General features: G+C 35.8%; 1 protein-coding gene across 8 annotated transcripts in view; it reads right to left on the bottom strand.

The window, feature by feature from the left end:
• Positions 1-25,438, bottom strand: part of SOX5 (SRY-box transcription factor 5) — a 1,021,040-nt gene that overhangs the window by 652,811 nt on the left and 342,791 nt on the right. For all 8 annotated transcript variants that reach the window (XM_040488995.1, XM_040488992.1, XM_040488993.1 and 5 more), the window contains one exon: positions 22,283-22,352. The gene's annotated coding sequence lies outside the window, so the exon portion shown is untranslated. The remainder of the gene's footprint in view (positions 1-22,282; positions 22,353-25,438) is intronic.

Below are 25,438 nucleotides of genomic sequence, written 5' to 3'. Positions count from 1 at the left end.
CAAATATGTTTCCTTTCAGTTAGGCAATAAGATAAAATCAAATCCATGTGTTATTCAAAGTCCTAGTTAGGAATTTGTGCTTCTTTTAGATCAAAATGAGAATTTGGGGAGGATATCGTATTCAAAGAAGTCAATATTGAAAACCTTAAGTTAAACCTCAGTATCAGAAAACCAGGAAGAATTGTAAAAACATGTTTATTACCTGAGAAGCTCCTGTACTGGGATAGGATCCACTAAAGAAAGAAGATAGTGTTTTCATTCCCATACATCAGGATGTCACTTTTAGACACATGAATATATGTATACAGATGAAGAAGACAGGCATTACCTAAACTGTGATTCATAAAATTCTATTAGAAAGGAGATGCCAGTTACAATAAATGTATTCCTATTATGAAGAACATATAGTTGTTAAAAACCTGTATAGGAGTCTCCTCCTTTGGAGAGACTTCTCTGGTTGATCTTTTCCTCTATAGGAGGAAATGTGGAGAATAGGGGAATGTGGCCAGACGGGGAAAGAGTGGTTTAGATGTTAGGGGGATTTAACAAACAACTGGACTCTGTCAAGCACTGGTGACAGTCAATGTCAATGACATCATGTGGTATCATTGATATCATATGTCTTTATGATTCAGATTGTATTTAAAGCCATTGTTGGCAGCAACACTCCTAGTTAGGTAAGCTTTGTATTGCATCCAAGATGCCATTGATTTGAGGACAACCTTGTATTTTATGTATCCCCAGGAAAAAAAAATTCTCTGGCAATTAAATTATGACAAAACATAGATTTAAGATCCATCACAATCTCATATGTTAAAATGTGCTAAAATTGTCTTAAACCAATAAATTTTGGTGTAACTTTCATACACATGTTACAGGAACATTGAGGGGAGAAAGTTGATGGCTGGGAGAAAACAGAACCTTCCTTTGGTTGACATAAAAGTGAAAAAAAGAGAAGAAAATGAAGATCGTGTTCTCAGAATTTATATAAATTCTCTCTCTCTGCCTTGCATGAATTTGGAAATAAGATAGGAGGTAGCCAAGAGAAGACCTCAGAGCAAGAAAGCCAAAGACAATATGAGTTAGTTCACTGTCTGGCCTCAAAGGCAGACCTCATAGTGCTAGCAGCTGGAGGCCTGCTTTTGTCTTTTCATGCAAAAGCACAGTGTCAGTAACGTAGTGTTTGGATTTTGCTCCCTTACTGGAGTAAAGTTTTGTTTCCTCCACTTAGTTTCCATGAGTTTCACCTCCAGGCTCTGTCATCAGGTTTTCAATCTTGGTTAAAAATTTAGTCTCCTGGGACAATCTGCTACCGTTGCCAAGTCTCTGTGATGCTCACAGACAGTTTATCAGTTTGACTGCTTCTTACTATCTGTGGATGGAGTTTCCAGTCATGGCACGGCGCCCTTATTCCCTGGAACAGCCCACCGCTAGACGTTCAGCACCTGTACGGCAAGGTATTTGCCTACCATGAAATCATCTGATCCCGTGTATGTATGAACTTCCTCTTATTGCTAAGAGATGCTCCAGTAGTCTACTCCTTGGTGGTGACATTCACCAATACTTAGTTTTCAGCCGTCTGTAGTACCAGTGACAGCTGGGCCCTGATCCTATCAGGTATAGATATTTTCAGATTCAGTGGGCAAGGCAGGGCAGTATTAAAGTCTTTTATTTGTGTATCTTAAGTGTCCCAGATATGATTAAAAAAAAAAAAAAAGATGTATTAGAGAAAATGCACAACTATCCAGTATTGGGAAGAGAACATTTCAGAGGCTGAATGGAGAAGCGAAAAGCCCCATCACACAGAACCCAGAGCAGGTTTAATCTCAAGCTAAGATTCCAGAAAAGCCATGAAGAGTAATTTATAATTGGGGATTATGTGTAAAAACCAGTCTGATAAAAGATAAATTATTTAGCGAGGAAAGCACCGTATTACAGTTTCTAGTTCATTTTAAAAGGAAATGTATTTTCTCTCATTTGTTTAAAACCGGTTAGGTGGGTAGGTCAAAAACATGAGAATTATTCTTTTCCACAAAGAAAAAACTGGGACAAGAGAGCTAAGCAACTTACCCGTTTGGAAATGATAGAACTCGTGAGAGCCAGCATTAACAAACAGCTCTTTTGACACATGGGCTTATGCTTTTCCTACCATATAATGCTGTTGGCAGGGTAAGTTTTAAGATTAATGGATGAAATTTATGCTTGGGTTAGGACTCAGTTACTTTGAATTTTGTTTTATCATTTTCTGTTAAATAAATAAAATTACAATAAAACAACAACAAAAAAAATCACTTTTAACCCAGTAGGAATATAATAGGATAAATACTTGATACAGTTTTTTATTTGTTTTATTTTGCTCTATTTTTTTTTGGACCAAATAACTCTCTTCAAGAGTAATACATCAAATGTGGTTCTTTTTAATATGGTTGGCATCCAATAAATGTTGATTTGATAGAATTTTATCTTTCTGTAGATTATAAAAAATGATCATGAGTGAAATATCCAATTCAAAACATGGCCATCAAAATTATGACATATCAAAATATTGCTCTTAAAATCAGATACATATCCTTCTGCCTCACAAATCCAAATTTAACATGCTTATCAATGAGGGAAAAAAAAGATTGACATTTAAGATGAAAACGAACCATGTCATTCTGAGGCTTGAATGGAACTTTACCGCTTTTTAATTCTAAGTGAACTAACACTCTGCATATTCTCCTGTGATTCCTCTCTAAACTCAGCAAGTGTCAATTATCTCCTCTGCCTTGCAGCATCTTCCTCCAAGGTAAAGAAGAGCAGGTATATTTGGGCCATATCCATGATAGCAGCCCATGTCAGCCACCATAACTACTGTACCTCCTGCCAGTATTCCTTTTCATTTGTTCCTTTGTAAGGGTCCCTTAAAAAAAAACTAAACTAAAACAGAGTATAAAAATATGGAACACAAATTATTAATGCAGACTAAAGGATTACGCCTCTAACAAAACTCTTCAGTTCCATTGTAGTATAGTCTATAGAAGATTAAAAGAACACGACAGCTTAAAACTAAGGAGAGATGCACCCCAAAACACTACAGCTCCATATATCTAAGCAATGACAACAATAAAAATCCCAAACAAACAAATAAACAAAAACAAAACCTGCAGGAAGACATTAGGAGGCAGAATGTAATTACCCGATTTGGAAACTGACCAGGACACCGCGGTTAAAATCCTTCTTGCTACAAATGTTCTGAGGAATCTTTAATGACTACAAATGGTTAGGACTTCATGTCCACACCTCATCTGAAAGATGATGACAATCAGCAGTTAGTCCTCCCTGCCACTACCCAGGGAATAGAGTCAATTCCGACTCAGAGAATAAAGGGCCACCTACAGAAATCACAACCAACATTTGCTATCCTTGGCTGCCTTGGCGAACTGGTCTATGTGAAGCAAATTACTGAAATATCTCGAGTATCACTGCCATGTTTTACTAGAAATATACAGTGACATAATCCCTCATCTCATATAGAATAATGAATTAATGCTATGTACACTTTTTGGGTAAAAAATTGTTAAATCCTATGCTTTGGCTGAGATTTAATAATGAATATGTACCTATCAGTGAGGATTAGATGCCTATTGTTTAATCTATGTGTGGTTCCTATCACACTAACTTATTTTTGCCTCTTACATTTTTTTTAAGAAATGGACTCAAATGCAGTAATTAAAATACATTACAGTAGTGCAAGTGAAATTTGGAAAACTGCCAACATTTTCAAGAACTTATAATTTTCTTTTTCAGAGGAAAAAGTAGTTTTGACATCTTTGTGCAAAACAGTCAGTAACAGTTACTTACAATTTCAGGAAAATCACTGTTTTAATCATGACCTTTCAGCTGTCCTTGATTGAAAAAAAATTGGCCACCTACAGAAATAATTCTGTTGGGCCCTCATCTCTCTACTGATTGATGGCCTCATGTGGTTCTACATGTTCACAATTATAAATAAAACTATATAAAAGTGGCAGAGCTGGCTTCCATCTAAGTGGAATAAAACAGTTCTAATCGACAATAAAGGGGACTTTCTTTAAGTGACATCTTTCTGTATACCTGTATCAAAATCAAATGGTACATTTATCTCTGATTAAATGTGTATTCTTTTGGTCACCATTCACTACAACCATTAATTTAGCATCCATTGTGTAAAAGACACCGTATTATACTCTGTCGGGGGTGATGGAATGTGGATAAAACAGTTTCTGCAATAGAGAACCTATTATCTGATGAAATACTCAACCAACTAACATATAATGAATATGGACACTATGCATACACATGTGAAGATATCTTGCTTGCCTATACATATGCACAAAAATTGAGTTTGGTTAAATATAATTGTATAAAATACATATTTATACTTCAGCAAAGATATATCAATATATATAAACTTATAGATATATGTGTATATTATGTTACACCAGAAAACTTTTAAGCTAAAATATTAAAAGTCCCTAAGTGTTAGAACAGGAGCTTTTCAATAGAATGAAAACAAGACTCATCCCCCTAGTTAAAGGTTTCCCACCTACGGTACAAGCAACAAAAATAGAGCTGGCATTCAGGACTCCATTAGAAGTTTATTGAAGCTCTGTGAGGTTGGAAAGCTTTTAGGAGTTCAGCATAAATCATTCAATACACTAAAAAAAAGACTTAAAAAGATTTTCCCTTTGTATTCAATTTCTGTGAGTGATCTCCAATTTACAACCTTATGCTCAGCCCAGAAATTGAATTAATCAATACAATTATCTCTTTAGAAATCTCTTTTGTCAAGTACGGTAGTTCATAGAAGAGAAAGGAAGATTGAGATTCCTTAGATTAGTAGGCTTGATGGCAAGATGCAGCTATACTGAAGGGCTGTTACGAGGAATGGTATAGGCTCCAATACTGTTTTGTTTGGGAAATTACAAAAATTAAGTGATCCTTACCTCTAAAACAAAAGCCTATTATCTACCAGTTGCAGTCTAAAATAAATTTTTATGGAAAACAACACTAGAAAAGTATTTATATGATCAGATTGTGAATACTGATAAAAAAGTTATCGCACGAAATTCTACACTAAAATAATCACCTTTTTAAAAACAAGTAAATTCACATTTCCAGAAGTCACTAAATTCTTCGTAATCAAAATATTCAGTTCACTTCCTGTTGCTGAAGCATTCTTAGTAATGGTTTAGGGCCATGATTTCAACATAGAAACTAAGAAGGAACTGAGACAATTAATTATTAAGCCAATTTAGGCCCATTTAATACTTTCACATGAAATATTCAAATAATTAGGGCAAAAGTTTTTTTTATATTAATTATCTTTATCATACATATTTCCTTTGTGCATGTAATAATCTTTGGCAAATTTAACATTAAAAAGGGGAAAAGAAAAATGCAATATACCTGCCTAATTAGAATTAAAAACAGCTACTAAGAAACTAATTCATAAACCTAAATGATACAAACTACTCTCCTTTTGGCGATTGCTCCAATTTCCTCTTAAAGAGTTAAAGCCAAATTTGACAATAATATATAGAATTGAGCTAAAAAATAAACAATCTATAAATCCTTGCTTAAAAAGAATTCAACTGACCAACATCTTCCATCATTTAGAAAATATACTGATGTTAGGGATTTATTAAGAATAGAGCTAAAACTCCCAATAAATATCCTGGAGTAAGTATAGTCTAACTAATTGTTTACATATTTTCCACATAGAAAGCTGTGGATAAGTATTTATTTGGTTTGGCCTGGGTTTGTACTTTTTTAAAGAAAAAATTTTTAATGTTTATTTATATTTGAGAGAGAGAGAGAGAGAGAGAGCAAGCGAGCATGCAAGCAGGGGAGGGGAAGACAGAGAGGAAGACCCTGAATCTGAAGCAGACTCCAGGCTCTGAGCTGTCAACACAGAGCCTGAAACGGGGCTCAAACTCATGAGCTGTGAGATCATGACCCAAGCCAAAGTTGGAGGCTTAACGGACTGAGCCACCCAGGTGCCCCTGTACTATCTGTTTGGAAGTACATGGTTCTTAAATATAAAGCTGTTGAAAATTCATTTGTTATCAAAACAATATTATATATTAAGCATATTACAATGACATGGTAAGACAACAACTGTACTATAGACATATGTAAGAACAGGATAACATTGAGGCACCACCGAGTTAGAATTCCTATGAATTATCATTCTATTGTAATATATTTTACTGACGTGAACTCCACAGACAAATCCCACATATATGACAGCATTTTCTAAATGGAAAAACTGAGGTAGCATAGAAGACAAAGGTAAGTTCAATCAGGTGAAGGTCAATCAGGTGAAGAAACCACACACTGTATTTCACTCAATCTTCAGTCAATATTCTCTCACTGTTTAAAAGCAAACCCTTTGTTTTTATTCAAACACTGGGATACAAAGAAATAAATAAGTTCATGGAATTTTAGTCTTTTGAATTTGAAGCATACTGCCTCCGGTGGATATTATCCTGATTAGCAATTTTTGTTTCACCAGGCATAAAGAGGAAAATACACAACTCACAATGCTCTATCCTAAAGGAAACAATTTCTATCTCAATAACTAACCATTTATCAATTAGCATTTTGGAAGATGGAGATGGGGTTCAGTCAGTTCACTATCTTTAAACTTAGGTGATGTTGTCTTAGTTCCTCATTTCCAAATTAATTTACTATTCCCTTCTAGGCCAGTCTGTGCTAAGTAGTTGCTTACGATCCTACAGAAAATACTCCATTTAAGAGTCATAGATTCTTATCACAGTCATAGTGTGTATATCTATATTTTAATAAACATAATTTGGAAGGAGACTATAGACAAAGGAAAGTTTGGGGTATATTTTAAACAATAAAACAAACTCCTATCTTGTTCAAACCAATGTCATTCAGGTTTCTGTTACTTGAAGCTGTATAAAATGCTTAAGTGATGGGGTTTCAGAATTTGGTCCGCAAAAGTTACCAACAGGATATGGCAGTCAGGGAACACAGATCTTCTACCAAATCCATCACCCAAAAGGGGAACAGAAAAATGTTTGGGATTAGAGAGATAGAGAGGGGGAGAAAGAGAGAGAGGAAGTGGGGGGAAAAAGAGAGAGAATCATGCCGTCCCTTTCCACTTGGATAATAATTTGCTATTTTTCAACCAGCTCTTCAGGATGTGATATACACTTCAAAGACTTCCTTCATATAAGATTTAAACATATTGTCTACTTGTTTATCAGAATCTCTCTATTTGTGGATGTGTTTGTATGTATTGATATGAAGAACAACAAAAAGCTAATAAATTCCATCTGAGCTCACTGTGAGTGCCCCAGGAGGGGAGTCTGTGTCTTTTCTATTTATCACTGAGGCCCTTGTGTGATGATATATGAAATAATAACCTGATGTGTTACCTCTCCCCATTCATTTGGGTCATAAGGAACCAGAGGGGAAAAAAATCTTCTGCTTTTACATATGTAAAATTACTGTTTATGCATAATGGGAAAATTGTGAGTGCTTTGGGCACTTTTAATTTAGGGAGAAGGAAGAGTCAAGGCAGGAAGAAGCCTCAAATGATAATATAAGGGCCCTGCCCTCCTACTGACAAAGGGCAAGATCAGAATGAAGAGGCTGGGATGAGATTGGAAACAGTGGAAATCCCTTTACGTTTAGGCTCCAAGCAAAACAAGGACTGAGCTAGCTTCCTGAGTGGCACTCTATGAGGCAACAGCCTTGCAGATATCCCATGACAAAATGAAGTAGGGAGAAATGGGTACAGGTATGTCTTCATGTAGGGTCAGGTTTCCAGAGGCTGTGATGTCCCCATTTGACCCTCCATGGTGTGGGGGTTAGCTCAGGAAGGGTACTGATGGTCTGAAGGGGTCTCACTGAGGATTGTGATAAAGGGATGCAGATGAGAGCCACAGTATGGCCAGTGTGACTGGGGTTTGCGAGATGCCAGCAGGGATGGATGCCCACAACTGGAGCTAATGACAGGACAATTGTACAACTCATTTGTTCCAGTAGAGAACAGGTGAGGGCTGGAAAGCAGACATCACTTCTCACCTCTCCTCTTACCCTTGAGCAGTTAAACGTATCAATATCCATCTCCCAGAACCAAATGTCAGAGTAATTATTTCATGACCCACAATTAAAGCACACTGCAATTTCCCATCACAACAGCCAATTCCCTCTGAGTCATACATTGAATCCATTAAACTGAGAATCCCTATGTCTGAAAGACTGCCTTCTAATGAAAAAGGTGAGAGTTACTGTCCTCTACATCCAATCATATCTCTGGTAAACCAGGGGGAGAAGTTCAAATGCATGGCTTGGAATAGAGCCCATGCCAGCAGATTGTGCTGGGTAGAAATAACACTAGTCTGTCTAGGTAAGATCAGTGCCAATGGTTCCAACTAAAATTAGAAAAAAGGAGACAGTACCTTGGCTCATGCTTATGTTGGAGACAAGACTCTAACTCCTGCTAAAGCCAAATGATGGCAATTCAATTCCTGCCTGCCAGTTGCAAATCCCTATGCTACCGCTGCAGTACTATCAAAAGACATTTACAATCCAGTGCACCTAACAAGAGAGGTGATTTCTTAGATTAGTCATTTAATGGGTGAGCAACTCAAGTGCTAGCAACTTGAAGGTATGCATGCATTTATTCTAAGAGGTTATTTTCCACAACTATAGGCAAATTGTTGAAGAGAGAAAAATTAATAGAACCTTATTAATCTAAGGTTGATAAAGGGTATTATTAATTTATTAATTTTAGTGATTTTTTTTAAAAAAAATCAAGGATAGAATGACCCATTCCCCCCACAAAACATCATCAAAAGATTCACAACACTTTTCATGAATTTCAACAAATATAATTTTGCTCTAATCTCATACGTGTCATGAGGCACCATGCCAGAGTGGAATGAAAACTGAGCCAGAAATCAGGAAATCTGGGTTCTTTTTCTGGCTCTGTCACTTATTAACTGTGTAAAATGATGCAAAATTTAACCTCTTGGAGCCTCAGTTCCTTGTCTACAAAATCAGTGACTTAGATAAACATTATCTAGTTCTTAGAGTCTGTATTCTCTAAATCATTACTGAGTAAATGAAATTTTAAATTTTATATGGTTTTTATAATATATCTAAATATTAAGTTTTTAATAAATCCCAGATTTTTAAGGCGAATATATGTAATACACAAGGGATTCTGATTCTAATGGTAAAGAATTAAATTTTTTTTTTTTTAAATTTCATCTGCTCTGTGATGGCAACACACATAATCATAGATAAGGAAAATGGGATAATATTTGTGTATCTTAGCAGATACCATAAACTTTTGGTAAATGTCAAAGTCATACAAAGACCGACATCATTTCAGGTATTCCTCAAAGAAAAGAGTGTACTGCTGCAGGAAAGAAGGAACTTCTCCAATGCCCAAGAGTAATTCAGGAAATGAAAACTTGGGGGAGGCTCTCAAGTGCTGAATGACATGACACACTCAATATTCACCCCAAGGTCTCTGTCAGGTTTAAACTGCTTTTTATTCTACATAGGTAAGGTAATTGCACTAGTGCCCCTGTCTTCCCAAGATTTTCAAGAAATCTACAGAATTTTACTCAAATCACCCTAATGCTCAAAATACTAATTAATGTCTTACCAGAGCAGAACTTGGCTCCTCCACTGAGTGGTATCCAGCCTGGGAAACAGACCTCCAGTCTTCCTGATTGGTGCTAGACTATGAAAGAACCATCTTCATCAAAGACAATGCTTAACTCGTAATGTGATCAACCAGAACTGGAGTTCTGGTTTTATTTCCAGCACTAACTCTTGGGATTCTGGGCAAGTCCTAAAACCTCTCTGTTAGATGCCATTGGTAAAGATGCTTCTTGAGTAGCTGCACTATATAAGAGTTATATATTCCTAAGCCCCCAAAATACTTCCATGCCATATACTGCATTATTGTGGAAGGAAAATCTATATTCTATCTTCCTTTAAGTCACAGACCCTTTGGGAAGACCTGATAGAATCCAATGATTTGTATCCTTTCCTTAGAAAAAAAACTGCACCAGAATAATCTTACATACAAGAATTCATGTGAATTCATGTAAAAAGGGGTTCTTTGATGCTAGAAGGAGGTTCATAAACTTAGGTGTACATCCTGGTCTTGAGCACAAATCCTTCCTGTATTTACTAGCTATGTGATTATGGAAACAGTGAATCTGACTTTATCTACAAAAACGTAGATATTGAAATTGATTTTTTTGCCTACATCTTATAACTATGTTGAACATGAAATTTTTGAATAGAAAGGTATGTGAAAACAAATTGGTGGTACAATGAACTCTGTGCAAATGGATGTTGTTCTTGTTCCCTTAGTCTTCTAATGCTGTCACAGAGCGCTGATAAGTACTACCCCCACCCTGTTGGCACCATCAAGCTTGGGGAGATGTGAATCACCAGACCCTGTGTCTAACTTAAGAATCTAGACTCTCAAAGTCTGACTGATTGGCTGCACTGTGTACTGTGTCTTCCAGTACTTTCTTTCTAGCTTTTGTCTGATTATGGATCTCTTCACACATATCCGCTGAACTGAATATACTAGCTCTGGCTTCTGGCCCTGGAAATATTGTCATAATCCAGAATTTTATACCTACCAGAATACACTTGGTCCTTCACTGACATTAAATCTTGATCTTCACTTGAGCGCTTAAAGTTATTGTCATTGGGCTCCATACTTGATATTTTTGCTCTCCTCCATTGGTGTGAATAATTAGAAACCATATTGCTAAGATCATTATCTCTGTTTTATTGGAAAATAGACTAGCAAATGCAAAGATATAGTAAGTACCCTCAAGGCTTACACAGTGTGTGACACAGCCAGTTAACAGAATAAGACCCAATTCACAATGCTACATACTCATCACTCTATTACATTTTATTCCTTTCTTCTTAGAGCCTAGTGATTACCCTCTTGTACAGCAAAATCTTTATGATAATAAAGAAGAATGGATAATACATACATACATCTTATTTAAGACATTTTTTATTTTTCAATTTATCATTTCATTGTAAAATAATCTCATACTTCTGAAACACTGAAAAAATAGAATTCCCAGCTTTCTCACATACTATCATCTTACAAAACTACAGTACAATTATCAAACCCAAGAAATTAGCATTAATACAACACAACTAGCTGATCTACAGACCTTACTGAGATTGCAACAATTGTAACACTGATATCCTTTCTTGGACGATGAGCCAATGTTTAGCTGTCATATCTTCTCAGTCTCATTTCATCTGGGACAATTCCTCAGTCTCTCTTTGATTTCCATGACCCTGACACTTCTTAAGACTACTTCTGCTATTTTATAGTATGTCCCTTAATTTGAGTTGTCTGATATTTCCTTATGATAAAATTCATATAATGGATTTTTGACAAGAACATGACAGAGATTTTTTTTTTGTGCCTTTCTCAGTGAATCATAGGAGTGGCACATGATGCCAATACATCCCATTACTAGTGATGGTGGTGACTTTGATTGCTTGCTTAGGTTCTTCCATTGAAAAGTTACTACTTTCCTTTTGTAATTAGTAAGCATTTTAATATACTATGTAAGTAGCCTATTTATCATATTTTCATGACTAATTTACTATCCAGTGGTGATTCTTGCCTGAAAAAAAATTATTACTCTAGTGTACCACATGGTGATTTTCTATTTCCATCATTCATTCTATAGTTATTAACTGGTATTCTACACCGATAAAAGAGTTTTTTTTCCTCCCACATTTATTTATTCAATACCTTTTATAATATCATGAACTATATTGAATATAAATCAACACTATCATTATTTTCTCACCCAAATGTCCCATATGTGGCCATTGGGAGCCACTTCACATTGGCCTATGTGTCCTTTCAATGTGTTTCCATCATTTTTTAGTCTTTCCTTACTTTCTGGTACCACAAGATGTTCCAGTTTCTCATCATATACTTTTCCTATTCTGGTGCTAGAAACATCCATTTCTATAAGGATTCTTGGTTTCTTTTATTGGAGAATGGTATTTAGAAACCAAAATCCAGGTACTAAGTGTGCTCATCACTACTGAGGTATTATTGCTCCTAAGCGTCTCAATCAATAAGATAGGGGATATAAATGCAAATACACACACACACACACACACACACACACACACACACACACACACACCTATTTCTTTGTTTTTATATCTGTATATCTGTGATACATACTTAATATTTAAACACACATGACTTCCTAGTGATAACTCCGATTCCAATTCAACATCATAGGGTTTGTTCTACCCCTCTTTATTTCTTTACAGTGAGAAAAATAGCCATCATTAATGACAATCCTATGACACATTTAAAGCAGTTTCAGAATGTTAAGTTTTACCCCTACAAAAAACAGAATCATTAATCTATATTTTCTAATTGGAGTACAATAGTTCCTTCTTAAAAAAATCTTAAAGTCAAAACACTGTTTATCAAAGTTACTTAGATTAGCTCTTTTTTCCCCACCCCATTCATTTGTAATTCCTAGAAATATAATTTAGCTTACTAGATATTTTTGTTGTTGTTTTTCACGTGGGGATCCCAGAACACCCTGGTTAATTTTAATTATTTATTTATTTTTGAGTATGTGAAACAACACAGTTCTAAAAATCAGAACTATGGGGCGCCTGGGTGGCGCAGTCGGTTAAGCGTCCGACTTCAGCCAGGTCACGATCTCGCGGTCCGTGAGTTCGAGTCCCGCGTCAGGCTCTGGGCTGATGGCTGGGAGCCTGGAGCCTGTTTCCGATTCTGTGTCTCCCTCTCTCTCTGCCCCTCCCCTGTTCATGCTCTGTCTCTCTCTGTCCCAAAAATAAATAAAAAATGTTGAAAAAAAATTAAAAAAAAAAATCAGAACTATACAAAAATAAATAGACAGATAGCATTCATATAAATGTCATTCCCCCATCACCCCTTCTACCCTACTTCCATTCTCTCAATCCACATTTACTAAGCCCAACACCTGTAAGTCACCAATTCCATACGTTTCTGGAGTTTCTTTCTTATTTGTTGACCCCAGTTAGCAGATCTATGTATATTTCTTTATTTCCTTTTCATTATGGGTAACATACTTTTGCACTTTTTTCACTTGGCAGTATAGGCTAAAAAATTATATCTGTTCATTATCTCTACAATTGCATGGTACCTCATTATAAGGAGATGCTATAGTGTAGTAGTATATTCAACTACTCCCGTATGCATGAGCATTTAGATAGTTTTTAATCTACAATTATAAACAATGCCACAATCAATAACCTTGAGCTTGTTATTCTCATATTGTTAAAGGTGTGTCTTCAGGATAAATTCCTGGAAATAGGATTGTTGGATCAAATGGTATATATATATATGTACATATATATATGTATATACATATATATATGTAAGTATATATAACTATATACATATATAAGTAAGTATATATAAGTATATACATATATATATATGTGTATATATATATATATATATACACATATATATATATAAAAATTTGTTAGGTATTGCCCAATTCCTGTTCAAAGGATTTGTACCAACTTTTATTTCTATTAGCACGGTATGAGAATAAAGGCTGTGTTTTTATCTCTGCCTCCAAATCATCTTAGGACAGATGCTGAGCAGCATTTGAGTGCTTGATTCAGGTTTACTTCTTCTGACTATAGATATTATCTAACCATGGTGCTAAAACTCAAAGAAAAGGTTTACATAACTGTAAAGGAAGAAGAACAGAAAGAACAAGGAGCTGGAAAATCACTCTTTAAAAAAAAATAGTTGCCTTTGATCACAACAGCTCAGGATGGAAATATATAGCTTAGCATCTTCACTTCGAAAGGTCAAAACACCAAGATTTTATAGTAATTTTCCCATGGCCAAGATTAAGTCCTGCATCCTTTATGTCCCCGAGCACCACACCAATATTACAATTGGCACACAGTACTGCAGTTATCTGCTTAAATGTTTGTCTTATGTTAGACTTTTTAGTTTTGAAATAGAAATGATATATTGATCAACACATTTATCTCAACTTCTGGCACAATCTTCAACATATAACATTCCTGATGAAATTTTCTTAAAAGACCATTAAAATAAAAAGAAACATTTCTTGAGTCCTTCCTCTGTGCCATATAACAACTGACATTTTTATGTGTATCGTCGCATTTCATCCTGGTAATAATCATACAAAGTTGGTTTTACTATTAACCCCATTTTACAGATGAGAAAACAAAGACTTAGAGAGGACACATAACTTGTCTAAGGGGATGTATTATGGGGGAAAAAACAGTTAGGATTTGAGTAGGATTTGAACTGAGGTCGGTCTCATTCTAAAGCACATGCTGCTTACCTTTACCCCTGATTGCGGTTGGAAATAGAAGCCTTCCTGATGCCCCTTATATCACACTTACATAGGCAAGTTTTATTCTGCCTACTCTAAGGACAGGACCAATTCTGTGTGACAGATTTCAGGCCAGCATGTCACTATCATGATGGAAAGGAAAAGTGGTGGTTTCAATGGTTTCCAAATAGACTCTGAAAAAGCTTTCGGAGATTTTTACCTTTTGGCAAACAAAGCTTTGGCTCCTCTGATACATGCACACATTTATTATACCCTTGTGACTGTGGTTTATGTACAAGCATCTTATTTAAAAGAGTTTTTAAAAGACTGAAATGTGATTTCCTTTCTGACAGCAAAGGAAAAATAAAAAGATGTTCTTTGCCCTCCTGTTCTAATCTGTATTTGGAAGTCAAGTCTGCAGTTCCCAGAACTCTATCACCAGCTTGTTACATTTCCATAAATCTGTCTAAGAATACAACACTGTTCACCCAAAAAAAATGTAACATAAACTGTAAAACACATGCACATGATACCTGAATCCAATTCGCCCTCATTTTGTATATAAGTGAAAATAAAGCAATGCTTTAACTCTTAGAAATGACAATATCACATTATTTAGATAAGTGCCACCAAATCATTATTGAAATTCTGATAGCATTTGCCTTACTGGTAAAAGAAAATTACCTGTAATGCATAGTTTAAATAATTACTTTTAAACAAAAGCTTCTTTTCTGCATTGCTTATTTATCTTTTGAGACCAACTCAGCGGGGCTATGTATTTTATTAAAATTGCCTTCAGACTGCTAATGGCAGGGCGTCTGTTAGCACAGGAAAAGTGATGGCAGTTTGACTCCTATTCCTAATATTGGGAGTTAGTCCAGACACTTAAGAGCCAGAACTCTGCTGTGCATTTGACTATGTTATCAACACTTTACTTGCTAATGATACTAGTGACAGCATTTCAATATGATGGGTCAGACTTAAATAGGAAAGCTTATAATTGTGCTTACAGAACCAATGAAACTCCCTGGCTACCCCCCCTCCCCCCGCCTCCCCAAAATCCCTTTTATCAGCAGATCAGCTGGTGTTAAGCTTCAAGACTGGGAATTATTTGGTAAGCTTCTGCTCAATGTTTTTTTTCCTTCTCCACTTCCCACCTTGAATGGGGAGCCTCCATCAGCACCTGATATCTACCCGTTCAGAAAATGACAACTGAAAGCCTTCCTGTGGTGCAACTGTGTGCCAACTACCCAGCAGAAGGTCACACTGATGACTCCCCTGTGGCTTTTATTTTCCCCAGGGAAATCCACAGCCAGGACTGACTGCTGCCAAATATGCTGAGTGCCACAAACCAGCAGTGCTAAGAACCCCCTATCCTTCTTGATGGGAAGCAGTAAGCAACTGTGCCGAACACCTGTGTCAGCTCCTGTTCCTGGGGACACCCCAGGCAAGCACTCATTCAGCATTCAGGGATAGGGCTCCCCTCCTCTTACTGGCACTTCTGTCCAAAAACTTCTCAGTAGTCATATGATAATAGTTATGTTTGTCAGATCTCTATAACATCAGCGTGTTTAACTACCGTTAAGGAGGGTGACTTAAATAATTCGTGAGTTAAATATTTTACTCTCAGTGTCTACAGGGAATCAGTACAATGAATGTGTTTCCTGTTATTGTAAAAGTAAAAACAACATTCTCCATCACTTCCTTTTATAGTTACTCCAACCAACTTGAGGAAGAGGAGACAGTTTGAGCTGTGGAAGGCATGCTTCCATAGATAGACAATATCTAAATCAGTCTTTTTCCTGTAAGTGACGGAGAATAATATGCTCAGTTCAACCAGTGAAGATTCTAGTCAAGTATGGGATGGAGAAAAAGGCAATAAAATTAAAACAGTACCCGCCACAGTTAAGACTCAGTAAGAATATATGAATGAATGAATGAATGAATGAATCGATTAATCAATCAGTGAATGAATCAATGAACAAATTAAAACTGAATGAATGACACTTAAATAATTTCAATACTTAAAAAAGATTCCATAATTCAGAAATGATTATATTTTAATGAGACAATAAAGCCTGCATTTAGTGCTTACTATTTGCAGATCACTCAGGCAGGGCTCCTGCAGACATTAAAAATAAATAAATGAATAAATAGGGGCGCCTGGGTGGTTCAGTAAGTTGAGCACCTGACTTCAGGTCAGGTTACGATCTCATGGTTTATGAGTTTGAGCCCTGCGTCAGGGTCTGTGCTGACAGCTCAGATCCTGGAGCCTGCTTTAGATGCTGTCTCTCTCTCTCTCTCTCTCTCTCTCTCTCTCTCTCTCTCTCTCTGTCCCTCCCACTGTCTCTGTCTCTCTTTCTCTCAAAAATAAATAAGCATTTAAAAAAATTTTAAGTAAAAATAAATAAATAAACAAACAAACCAAAGCCAACTTCAGAACCACACAGCTGCTCAAGCAGCAGAACTACAATTCAAATTTCAGATTTCTTTTATTTTGACTCTTTCATTAGATTTTCTTCAAAATTCCACATGGCATTAAGACTCTTAGTCTTTCAGGGTATTCCTCAGCCTGGATTGCCCTTCTTCTTCTGCTAAAGAGGACACTTTTGCTGTCAAGTTTAAATTCACGTAGCTTCATTTTCAACTCTCCTGCCACATTCCAGAAGAGACATGGATACTTCTTGAATATATCAGCACTGGCAACTCAAATGTAAAGATTCTCAAATCAGTTGGTGTCTCTTCACTAATAAAAATATAAATAAGTAAAAACGGGTAGGCTTTTCTGATTTCCCACATCCATGACTTGCAAAGCTTTCATTTCAGTTACTCAAGGTTTAAATTCATCCCTTATTTTTCTCGTAAGTCAAAGTCTATTGATTCCATCTTTGAATTTCTGCTTATAACTGTCCCTAAGTGTTTTTATCTCGGTCCTGACTTTCTGGATCTCGTCTGATTATTGCATTGGTCTCCTCTCTTCCCCTTGTAACCTCTCCTCTTTCAGTCAACCTCATACTACTATCCTATTAGTTAATTAATCCAAGCACAGACCGAATCATCATCCACATTTTCTAAACAAACAAAACTTTTCAATAACTTCCTAGGTCCTGTTGAATTAAAAGTCAAATCACCAGTCAAAGTCCTCTTCAGAGAGTTTGAATTATAAAGTCTCTTTATGTTGCAAAGAGCTCAACATAACTTCATAGTCACTATTGCCTTTTGTATACCCTGTGCCACATCCAAACTCACCCAAGTCCAAAGAGAGACTTCAGAGACCAGGACCTTAAATATATACTAGGCAATCCCCCACCACCACCCCCCTACCTCTGTGTCTAATATCTCTGCTAAGAAAATCACATGCATCCTTTAAGACAAGTACTGGCTTGCCTATGAAGCTTTCTCTTTTCTATGAACCCTCAAATCATGTTACACTGTAGCTCTTGTTAGTCTATAATACATTTTATCTTGCATTATAATATTTGGTTTTGGATCTTCAAACTAAGTTTATTTAACACATGCTATAAGCAAAGTACTTTGAAAGGTGTATTTGGGTTACAGTGGAGAACAAAACAGATTAATTCCCATCAAAAAGCAGGGAAGAGTCTTTCAAGGAAAAAAAAAAGTATGATGGGAGAGAAAGGGAATCTGCACTCGCTGTGGCAGAAAAGAACCTGAGCCACCGTAGGCTCAAGGATAGTTGTCAAATGTGCATGTGAAGTTGAGGTAGGCATGCTCTCTCCCCTAAAACAGAATTCAGAGGATAATTTCTTTCTCATTTAATCATAAAAGTGACTTTTATTCTTATGATTAAAAAGGAAAGCATTTTGAATAAATAAAAATTTTCAAATATATACATTTATTTGTTGCATGACTATTCTGATAGCCAATAACGGAATCTAAGCTTAGATATAAGCTTATAGTTTTAAATTCATTTATTAATGTATTCATTTAAAAATTTAAAAAATTTATGGTAAATTATTTGGACACTGCTGCCATAAGACTGATAATAGAAGGCAACCATTAAATTTTTTAATGCTCACTTTGATTCTTTCACATGATAGCAATGAGAATTTAAGAAACAACTCTTCCAAGTATCAATAATATCTACTCGAAGCGATTTTTATGAAAATAAATATGGAGATTTTTCGTTGTTATTTATAGGAAATAATCTCCCTTATTTTCTCATTTGTATTAAAAATGGTCACTTCTAGTGTAGGTGACTCTTAATTCAACCAACTTTTATTCACCACCTAGCATGTACACACTGGCTTAACAAATGTAAAGGAACTCTAGAGGTAACAGTAATAGTATGCTTCTCCCTTTGGGAAAAGCAGTGTTGATCATTTCTAGGCAAACATGTTAAAGACCCCAAGTCAGCTGTAAGTTTCAGAGCTGGTTCCAGAACTCATGCTCTCCAATTCCTACTAATTACTCCATGTTTCCTCCTTATAAATAGTCTAATAGATCATGTGATAATTATAATAAAGCCATGACATAATTTCAAGCATCTTCCCTTACAAATAGAAGATAAAATTCATGACTTGTTGTGGACTCGTACAAGGCTATGTAGTTTTGGTTGAAATTATAAATGACAAACAAATGGGAAAATCAGTATGCAAAGGAACAATCAGACGCACATCATTTTTAAATATTACATATCATTGTCATTAATGTCCCTATTATAAAACAATAAGTTATTATACACTGCCAAAAAGCATGATTCAAATTCAAAAGAATTATGCAAATTAAGGACACGGAAAAGAAAAATGAGAGCTGCACTATTTAACATTAGCTCCTGGAACACAATCATCCGTCAATATCCTGATCAGATAATGTTGCCCTGATCATTGTTAATTTAAGTCTATTTTCATTCATAATTTATATTCCGTGTCAAGAGAAATCTTTTAAATGCTTTACATACCCCGTAAGTCTGAGTGATCCGTAAAACACGTGAGCCATACGATGCCCTCTTACTGGCTAAAATCACTCTAATGATTCCCATCTCGCTCAGAAGGATAGGCAAGGTCCTGCCACGGTCTACCAGGACTATACAATAGACTCCACAGCATCCTTCCCATTTTCATGTCTTACTTGTCCACTACTTAATCTTTTCCTGTCACGTTGCCTTTCTCGACAATCTTTCAACATAGCAAGTTTAAGGAGTATCTCTTCACCCGGGTATATCAAAATGGTTCCCTCTCTCCATTTACATTTGTGCTTCAGTTTTTCCTTAGCAGACTTTCCTCACACACATATCTTTTAATTTTTTTTAATGTTTATTTATTTTTGAGACAGAGAGAGACAGAGCATGAATGGGGGAGGGTCAGAGAGAGAAGGAGACACAGAATCTGAAGCAGGCTCCAGGCTCTGAGCTGTCAGCACAGAGCCCGACGTGGGGCTCGAACTCACGGACCGTGAGATCATAACCTGAGCCGAAGTCGGACGCTTATCCAACTAAGCCACCCAGGCACCCCTCCTCACACACATATCTGAAATAGTCTCCCATCATTCTGTTTACTCTGCTTTATTTACTTCTTAGTATGCACCCCCGTTAATATATACAATTGACTCTTGAACAACATGTGTTTGAACTGCATGGGTCCACTTATCTGTGGATTTTTTATAGCACAGGACTGTAAATGTATTTTCTCTTCCTTATGATTTTCTTAATAACATTTTCTTTTCCCTACCTTACTTTATTATACAGTATAAAATACATATAACTTACAAAATATGTGTTAATCAATTGCTTATGGTATTGGTAAGGCTTCTGGTCCATAGTAGACCAATAGTAGTTAACTTTTTGGGGAATCAAAAATTAAACACAGATTTTCAACTGCATGGGAGATGAGCACTCCAAACCCCTACATTGTTCAAGGATCAACTGTACATTAAAATCTTCACGTAATGTTTTCCTCCACTAGAATAAAAGCTTCAGGAGCATGAGAACTTCTGTTGCATGAATTAAAGAATGAATGAATAATCACCCTTCCATTTCATCCAGCCAAATAGGAAACGTCTCCAGAGAAACAACAGTTAAAAAGGAAAACAAAAACTTAAAGTTCTTGATATTTTTCAAATATCAGTATAATCCAAAGTCAAGTATTAGTATCAATTATGTTTTATATAAACTATACATTGGTGGAGATGGCAAATGATGATACTTGTCACGTGTGTGTACAAAGTTGTGCACAGAATTGTAAGTATTCCATAACCTGCAAGTCAGCATAATGCAGTAGGCCTGCATCATATCAAGAAACACCGATTTACTTCTGTTATGATTTCATATGACACTGGGTAGCAATTTAAGTTTGTAAAATAGGTAAATTGGAGTGGATTCTATCTCCCAAGACTATGGGATCTATAAGATACTTGTTTCTCCTTCTTGATTTTGCTTCCAAGCATGCAAAACTCAACAACTATATTCAATTTAAGGTCAATACTTATATATTAGCTGGATGCCAAGAAAACCTACCACTTTTGGCTCAATTTATTTCTTTTCAAGGTGTAGTTGAACACTGTTTGCCAACTGAAAATTTGGTCTACCAACAGTAAACTCGTTATGAAAGTATTGCCCAAAAGGAAACCTCAAAGCTGCAAGAATCAGTGCAGGCATACTTATAAATCCAGTCAGTTAGATATATCATTCTAAATACATCTCTTTGTAGAACTCTTACCTACTTAAGCTAAGAACAGAAGCTTGAGCATATTTATTGTATCCAGTTATACATGAAATTATCTCTCCTTTAAGCTGGAGGGTAGTGTTCTCTCAATACATAACAATAATAATCTGTCCGGTCCGTAATGCTAATGCTAAGAAATAACAAAATCCCTGAATCGTCCTGGCAGAAGAATTCTGAGCTTAGTTCCTTCCTGAAATGCCTTTTTACTAGAAGAATTGTGACCAGACTGAAGGACAGAAGCATTTGTCCCTCTGTGTGATGAAAACTGAAAATCTCAGGGAAAGTTGTTCCGTAACAGACCTGGATTTGAAGGAGCTAAGTTAAACTCTGGGAGAGCTGTGAAAGTGATAGGTATGACAGAGGTAAAGGCTCTCCAAGCTTCCATAAATAATTAAGCAATTGTACTGAGAGATGTAATCACTATTTAAGACAACTAGGAGACTCCTCTGAAGCAGGAGATGACCACAAAGCCATTAGTTACTCATGGGGACATTCAGGGCAATGGAGACCCCAAACGGCAGCATGGCTCCAGCTTACTGAGGAATATGATTAACACTAAACGTTCTACAATGCTGACAATGTTCATAGTAGACCCTTTGACTATTGGCATCTTTCTATTTACAGAGAAATTGTATTTTAATTAACCTTCATTTTACACATGGTAGTCAACTTTCAGTAGTTCAAATTAGTGCAAGCAAACAGATTGACTTTAAAGTGTCAAGAGCTTTCAGAGGTGGGCCCAAGCCCAGAGAATAGAGCAGAAAAGAAAGGAAACTTGACTTTAATGATGCCAGTGTTATTACAATAACTTAATGTTACTACAATTGCTTAATAACATTTTATGTTTAAAGTTCTGATTTTGGAAAAGTTATCAGGAAATCTTCATTTAAAAACAGTTTATATGAGAATAAGAGAAACCAGGGTATCTATATAACTTATTAGGTAAGAGACTTCCTTCTATTCCTGAATATTTATTTGAATTATTATTTTTTAATCTTTAAATCCTAAAAAAAAGAATACCCAAATGCCAGACTTTTTACATAAAGGTGTTAGTCATGATTTGCAAAACTGAGAATATACCAAGTAAGCATACTCAAGAAAGAAACAAGTGGCAAGAGACTTGAGAACTCTAGAATTGATGGCAAAAGAATGAACAGCAAATGATAATGCAAGCGTCCTGACCTGCTGAGCCTCCCAGGCCAATTTCTTCTACTGCTGATGTCCTTCTTGATGTTATCTATTTCTTGCAATGCTAAAAAAAAAAAAAAAAAAAAAAAAAAAAGGAAAGTAGTGAGAAATCAAAGTAATTCCAAAATACTCAGGTGAACAAATCAAACATCATAAAGAGAGTTAAACAAACTTTCTACTACAAAACTTTGAAAGAAATATTAAATAATTTCATAGTAATTTTTTCTAGATCAGATTCATAGCCACACAAAATGTCAGACTTACAAGACATTGCACTTAGTGGCTGATAAATGAATAATGAATGAACAGCTAAAAAACAAATTTTATAAGTGACAGTCAAGATATAATGACAATTGAAATGTAAAAATGTGAACCAGTTATTTTAGAGCTATATTAATTAAATAGCTTTTAAAATTCTTCATATTATTATAGGGGCACCTGGGTGGCTCAGTCGGTTAAGTGTCTGACTCTTGATTCTGGCTCTGGTCATGAACTCCCTGTTGTGAGACTGAGCCCCATGTCAGGCTCTGTGCTCAGCACGGAGCCTGCTTAAGATTCTCTCTCTCCCTGGGGCGCCTGGGTGGCGCAGTCGGTTAAGCGTCCGACTTCAGCCAGGTCACGATCTCGCGGTCCGGGAGTTCGAGCCCCGTGTCGGGCTCTGGGCGGATGGCTCAGAGCCTGGAGCCTGTTTCTGATTCTGTGTCTCCCTCTCTCTCTGCCCCTCCCCCGTTCATGCTCTGTCTCTCTCTGTCCCAAAAATAAATAAACGTTGAAAAAAAAAATTTTTTAAAAGATTCTCTCTCTCCCTCTTCCTCTGCCCCTCTCCCACTCATGTGCATGCACACATCATCTCTCTCTCAAAAAAAATTTTTTAATCTTTATATTATTAATTCAGTCATATAAACATATATATATGAATATGTAATTCTGGGACTTGTTTTATAGGAAAAAAATTGTTAAACTTCTTTATATTCATTGATGGTTAACTTAAAATATATTTATAATGTAACATTATTTGTAGCTGAAATACTTTATGGAAAACATCCTAATGTGCTCTAAAATTTGTTAAATGTAAATTATTACTTATCAGAGCACAGTGCTATATTATACTAGGACACTAAGTTGTATAAGAATAAAAGTTTACAAACTTACTACATAATTTCTAGATTAAAAACAACAAGAATAAAACCAGCAAAATAAAAACAGAAACTTTTATACCCAGTCACTCTTTCAGAGTCATACTCCAGTGTCATAATGACCAAGGTTTAATCATTGGTCCTATGACAGAAGAGCTGAATGTCTTTGGAAATTTATCTTACCCGTTGGAGGCTTATTTTCTTAATAAGAAACTATAAGAAACTATAAAATAGTTTCATTTCATTTTGTCATGAATCCAAAAATCCAAAACATATAACTATTTTATCACGATTTTATTATTTATTGATGTATGTAAAATAATTTGGTAAGGGTGAGTTCATCAGTTATTCTACCTTTTCAAACTTTGGCCCCCAGAATGTTTAGTCATCATTTTGAAATGTTTAAACATTAATGATTTTTTTGATATTACTATATGATTACTAAATTGTACAAACATAAATTATATAAAGTTTCTGCCCTAAGATGGTGGAGTTACCTGTATCATCAACCAGATTATGTGGTCAGTATTCTGTGTGTGTGTGTGTGTGTGTGTGTGTGTGTGTGTGTGTGTGTGTGTGTGAGAGAGAGAGAGAGAGAGAGAATACATGAGTGAGTGGGGGAGGGTTGGAGAGGGGCAGAAGGAGAGGGAGACAGAGAATCCCAAGCAGGATCCATGCCCAGCACGGAGTCTGACGCAGAGCTTGATCTTATGACTGTGAGATCATGACCTGAGCCAAAATCAAGTGTCAGACACTTAACTGACTGAGCCTTCCAGGTGCCCCATGTGGTCAGTATTTTAAAAAGACTTAAAAGTGATACTTTTAGGATGACAGAATTACACTTCTAGAATATTAGTCTAAAATACTGTAACCAGAGATTTGGAGGTGATCTAGGGCCAGATTACTCGTATAACTTTTGATTATTAGTTTATACAAAACTTTTTATTTTTAAAAGCCTCCATTATGGATGATTTCTGGCATACCTAAATTCTTTTAAAGTATATAGAAGAGTGAAAAGGAATTATTCACCAAGACCCAATGGGATTTACCCTCGGAATATAAAATTGGTTTAACATCTAAATAGCAAACAATGTAACACACCATACTAATAAAATAAAAACTCATACAATTATTCAATAGGTCCGAAAGATATTTGACAGAATCCAACACCTTTTCATGATAAAAACACTCAACAAACTAGCAATAGAAGAGAACTTCCTTTAACCTAATAAAAGAGCATCTACAGAAACCCACAACTATCATACTTAATGATAAAAGGCTGACTGCTTTCTCCCCAGATCAGGTATAAAACAAGGATGTCCACTCATACCACTTGTATTCAACATTGTACTGGAGGTTACACCCAGGTTTGTTAATAAAGAACAAGAAATAAAACACATCCATTGGGGCCCCTGAGTGGCTCAGTCAGTTGAGTGTCTGCCTTCGGCTCAGGTCATGATCTCACGGTTTGTGAGTTCGAGCCCTGCATCGGGCTCTGTGCTGACATCTCAGAGCCTGGAGCCTGCTTCAAATTCTGTGTCTCCCTCTCTCTCTGCTCCTCCCCTGCTCACACTCTGTCTGTCTCTCAAAAATGAATAAAGATTAAAAAAAATTTTAAAGAAATAAAACACATCCAGATAGAAAAGGAAGAAGGAAAACCAGCTTTTTGTAGATAACATTATTTTTATTTAGAAAATCCCAAGGAATTCACTAAAAAACCTATTAGAAAAAATGAAAAAGTTCAGTAAGGTTGCAGGATATTTGATCAATCAATTAAATTTCTGTATACTAGCAATGAACATTCTGAAAATAAAATTAAGAAAACAGTTCTATTTACAACAGCATGGAAAAAATAAAAACACTTAAGTATAAATTTAGTAACAGAAGTGAAAGACTTGTACATTAAAAACCAAACACCACTAAAAAAGACATCCCATATTCATGGATCAGAAAACTTAATATCCTTAAAATGAACATACTCTCCAAATTAATCTATAGATTCAACATAGCCCTA

Source organism: Herpailurus yagouaroundi, unplaced genomic scaffold, assembly GCF_014898765.1.
Source record: "Herpailurus yagouaroundi ecotype Mexico unplaced genomic scaffold, PumYag 166, whole genome shotgun sequence".
NCBI classification, from domain to species: domain Eukaryota; kingdom Metazoa; phylum Chordata; class Mammalia; order Carnivora; family Felidae; genus Herpailurus; species Herpailurus yagouaroundi.
This window is presented reverse-complemented; position numbering and strand designations above follow the sequence as displayed.